This window comes from Melanotaenia boesemani, chromosome 4 (assembly GCF_017639745.1).
Source record: "Melanotaenia boesemani isolate fMelBoe1 chromosome 4, fMelBoe1.pri, whole genome shotgun sequence".
Classification (NCBI taxonomy): Eukaryota; Metazoa; Chordata; class Actinopteri; order Atheriniformes; family Melanotaeniidae; genus Melanotaenia; species Melanotaenia boesemani.
Window position 1 is genome coordinate 8,379,976 of NC_055685.1, and position 5,502 is coordinate 8,385,477.

Consider the following 5,502-nt stretch of genomic DNA (forward strand, 5'->3'; position numbering starts at 1 on the left):
GCTCTGCTCTCTGTGTGGTGTTTACTCCCTATGACCACCAGATGGCGTCAGAGGACTCCTGTCATGGACCGCACATGACAGGCGCGCGCGCGCGCGCGCGCGTGTGTGTGTGTGTGTGTGTGGCCAACCAACCGGACACTGAGATCATGGATAAGCAGAAAAAAGAGCCGTAGTGATGGATGTAGCCATCCCCATTGATGGAAATATCAGGAAAAAGGAACAAAAGAAACCAGAGATACCAAGGACTCAAGGAAGAGCTGGAGAAAGCCTGGAAGGTGAAGGCAACATTAGTACCAGTGGTTATTGGAAGACTGGAGGCTGTGCCCCCCACACTGGAGAAGGGGCTCCAACAGATACCTGGAGAAACATCAGACATTTCCATCCAGAAGAGTACAGTCCTACCCTACCCAGAGGAGATGGGAGGGTGGGTGAGGAAAGAATGTGTGTTAAATTAAAGTTAAATAGAAAATTATTATTATTATTATTATTATTATTATTATTATTATTATTATTCAAGGCAACAGTAAACGATTACAAGAATGGCTGGCTTTTTGAAAGGAAAACATACAAACCAAAGTGGCTTTATTTTTGTGCAGGGTATTTCCAAGCTAGTGACCTTATTGTCACTGGACACGTTGCCATGGTAACCTCATAAATGCCATAAATATAGGAGAAGCTTTCAGTAGCAAATTAGGATCACGCAGCTTGGTATCTACAAACAGTAAAAAAAAAAAAAAAACACAGCATTCATGATGGTATTGGAGGAAAATTAGTACATGTGGTTTTGCTAGTTTACACATCACACCATTAATGATAAACCACATGTAAAGGCTTTATTTATTTATTTTTAGATTGTACACAGTGTCCAAACCTTTGTGGGGAAAAAAAGGCACCATGTTTTCTTTACAAATAAATAAATAAATACACATAGATCTAGGGATGCTCACTCACCCACACCCTACTACTACTTTTACACATCACCTGCCTTTCACATCCCTGCTGACATAATTACAGGGAAGCAGACCTGGCAACCTGCTGCACTGAAATCATTTCATTAACTGGTCTGTAGAAAGTATTCAAGACACACAGAGGAGGGATGAAATGAGAAATGAAGTGAGGAGGATGAACTCGGTTATGAGTCAGAGCTGCCTATGCTCTCATTACCTGGGACAGTGATGTTAAATGTTTCTGTCACTTGCAAATCAGTGAAACTGATGAGAAATGACACCTGCCGAGAACGAGAATGAAGTAACAATATGCTGATCTAAAGCATAATATGCTGATCTAAAAATAACTAAACATACTGAAAGTTATTAGCATCAGCTGTATACAACCTGTGATTACACAGTGCAACTCATCACCATGGTAATGCACATGAAAGAATATGATGCATGCCGGCTCCAGCTGCCTGCACCCCAGCGGCTGCCAAACTCTATGCTCAGATGTCAGTGGACTTTTAATTAGCCAGGACACATAGTCCTGGCCGTGCTGCGATCAAAGAACTTTTCCAGTAAGCGCTTCAGAGAAGGGCGACCACTGCAATAACAACACAAAGAAATTTTCCTCTTTGCAGGAAATCAGACAACCCTGAACAATGTCTCCTAGCTGCTTTTTTCTGCTATGTTTAATAGGATTTTTTTCTGCCTTTAGACATATCTTGTGCACCAGTTCTCCCAGTTTTACTCTGATTTGACTTTGTGTAATATATTTAATATTGCAGATGTAGTTTGTGTCTCCTTTGGTATTTTATTAATACTGTTAATTAATATTTTACTTTATTTTTACTTTATTTTAATGCCCTCAATGCTAATTAGATCAAGTAAAGGTGGAGGACATGTATAAATGCATCCCTCAGAGCTGCATATAGAAATGCATCATGGAATATGTGGCTTTTAAGATCATGTTCACAGTTATTTTGTGCTAGTGGTATCCATAGCAACAGGTTTTTTCATTCATTGTCACTCTTCCTCATCTTTCCAAAGTCAAATGCGTAAAACTAAAGTATGTGAGGGCTGAAAGCACAAGTACACATTCAACCAGTGTTTCCTGGAGGATCAGATGCTTTTCTGACAGACAGCCGCTTCAAGGTTAGTAAGCAAAGCCCTAAAACAAGAAAAACACTCATCTTTGCCACATGTTTGCAGAAAAGTGTCAGTTATTGTTATCTTCTCATATAAAAAATACTTTCTTTTCCACCAACCTCTGGTGTATGATTGTGTATGAATATTCGGTCGTGGTCGGAAAGTTAGTTTCCATCCGTCTACTCCAGCTGTGGCTACACATAAAGCTCATCATCACCAAGTATGATTGGGGAGCCTTGGGTGCTGTAAAAAGCACAATCTAAATTATTATTATTATTATTATTGTTATTATTAATAATAATAATAATAATAATTTAAACTTGCAGAAATCACCAGCTTAATAACCCAGATAATAATCCATATATGCATATTCTCGTCTTTTAAATTTGATCTCTGAATTATAGGATATTGTGTATCTTTTTGCCATGAATTAAACGTATGAAAAAGCTTTAAAACAAAACATGCATGCTAAGAAGTGGATAAGGAGTTCAGTACAGCTGGTATTAGTTGAAAAGCTTTGCTTCCTTCACTGCTGAAGCAGAGTGGAATCAAACACTCGTATGTTAAAGAGCGATGTCTCTGAAAGAGATATGAAAGTATTCTGTGAAAATTCACAAAGAAAATTTTTGGTTCTCACACTTACTTTATTTTATAAATTGTCATAGTCTTATATGAAAAGTGTCAATGTAAAAAATATTTATGTAGTGCATTTATACAGCCAAATTCTTTCAAAGTCCTTCACACAACCCAACACAGGAACAACAAACAACATAAAAGCCTTCGTTTGATTTAGTTTATTATCATAGAGTTTATTTTAATGGTGGAAAATGATTATACTTTAAACATATTTGTGCGTTTTCTAGATTATTTAGGCAGATTCTGGATAAAAACAGAAGAAAAAAGAAAAATAGAAATGTGGAAACTTTGCAGTGTGTGAGGGGTGCTACGATCCCAAATCCCTGTTCATGTCACCTTTAGCATAGACCATCAGTATGCTATCAGGACCGACCCTGGACAGGTTGCCAGGTCATCACAGGGACAACCAGGAAAAACAACCACTCTTGTTTATTTAGAATAACCAATTAACCTAACATGTATGTGACTGGGAGGAAGCTGGAGGACCCAGAAAAAGTTTTACAGAGAGGCCACACAAGCAATATGGAAGCTCCACATAGAAAGGCTCCAACTAAGATTAACTCAGATTAACACAGTTTAACTCACCCTATATATTTATTACTTACAGACAAATATTTGAACATGTTTTTGTATTGACAGTGAAATGTGCAGGAGTGTAGCATTTGATTGACAGTTCTGCCCTTTATAACTGAGCCTTGTCCTTGTGCGAGTTCATGGTGCTTCCTCTAAGGATGACTCACAGTGAAGATTAGTCCCCCCGCCCACCCTAACTCTTTGCCCTCCTACTCGCTTTCTGTCTTTTTCTTCAGCTCCCCTGATTTCAACCACTTCAGCCTTGCTTCTCTCTTAGTTTCTTATTCCTGCAACACTTTCTGCCTGGAAGGGATTGTGGTCAATTTCCATTAATTTTTTATTTATTTTTTTTGCTTTTGCAGTCAGAGGATGTAACACACCTTCCTGTTGTTTTTCTGTTTAAATTCAGAAACTGGAGAGTTTAGAGAAGCCACTCAGAGAAAACAGAATAATTTTACTCTTTTCTTAAACATTACTTGCACAATTGTTAAATTTCCAATTCCCAAATCTAATTCCCCTGTGGAGCTCCGTGACAGCGTCAGACATGGTTGCTGGGTGATACATGACCCAAAGCCTCTGTGACCAGTGATTATAAAGATTAATTAGAGAGAAACGTGACTCTGCATCAAACCAGGATGAAAAGCAAAACCTAATTAAAAAAAAAAGTCAGAGGTTTTAGAAGAGCTTCTACTCTAGCCCAGAAGGAAGATCTGCTAGCTGGCAGGTTACTAGTTTGACCCCATGTCAAAGTGTCCTTCAGGAAGAGCTAAAATAAAGAAATTTGTATTTGTGTGTTTGTCTTCCTCTCTCTTCCTGCAACTCCCAGAGCTGTGAGTGTCTTCCATACAGACTGCACCCGACCTCAACTAGAAACAGCCAGGTCTGCCATCGCTTGTCCCTGCATTGCTCAACAAGGTCCAGGTACTTGCAAGCCTTCCTCTCGTACGCCTCCACACAATCATCTTTCCTTGGGACCGAAAGTTCGATCTTTTTTGCCTCCTCTGACCACAAGACCAAGTCAGACCTCAGCAATGTTTGCACAATCTGGAGGAAGACTCCAGGTCCACTCTCATCTCCCACGATTGTGCTGTTTGAAGTAGACCCTTCTTGATCTTCTTGGGGGCTGGTGGTTTCTGTTTTTCTCTAATGAATGGTTGGTTGGTGTAGGTGTCCCCCACTCCAAGGTGTTGGCCAAGGCGCAAAGGACCTTGTTGTTCTGCCATCTGTATCTTCCCTGGCTAAGACCAATCCTGTCTCCTGCCTGTATGTGCGCCATGGTTCCTCTCCCTCCACACAGCCTGCTTAGTGGGTCCTCCTGCATTCCCCATCTGTGGAGCTTTGTTGGTGATAGCAGGGTGTCGTACACTGCGCGGAGCAGGAGCGAGATGCGGAAGGGCTCCAGCTTCAGGTGCTCTTCCGCTTTGGCAGGTCCCACTTTGTCCAGGCTCCTTGTGATCCAAGTTCCACTACCCTAGACCTCCTCCTCTCCTCCTCCAGGTGCTGGACCTCAGCTTGGATCATGTCTCTCCTCCACAGTGGATCTGCTTTATCCCACTGCTGAAAATGGGTGAATCTGAGTCTTTGCCTCCCTATGCATGGGTTACCACTGATGTCCTTCAGCTTCAGCGCACGTACTTGCTTGTGCCACTGATGCCCATATTGGAGGGTGTTTATAAGCCACCAACACTCAACACTAATAAGTTTCAGAGGGCACTTAATGTTGAAGATCCTCCATATGAGTATGCAAATGGAGAGGAAGTGGGGAGGGGAAGGAAGATGCATGTAGTAGTACACTGATGTACACTACCGTTCAAAAGTTTGGGGTCACTTCCCTATTGAATCCCATGGTAAAGTGACCCCAAACTTTTAAATGGTAGTGTAGTTTAAAAAAAGGGGAATATCCCTTTAATATGCAACCTGTCTCACATGTCGTAAACAGAAAGCGGTCTCCCAGTCCACATTAATAAACAGTGAGATGACAATGTTTCAGTATTTGTTTCATGAAGGGCAGGATCGTGACCTCCATGACCAATGAAAGTTCAACTGCGAATTCCATAAAATCTTAACCATTTGTAGGTGGAGCTAACTAGAAATGTTGGTAGCGGTTAATTAGAAAACTGAAAGGACTGTGAAAAATGTAGAAGGCAGAATTTGAACTTGATAGTTTGCAACTGCAATCATGGTGAGTAAAAACAAGAAAAAGAGCTATAGA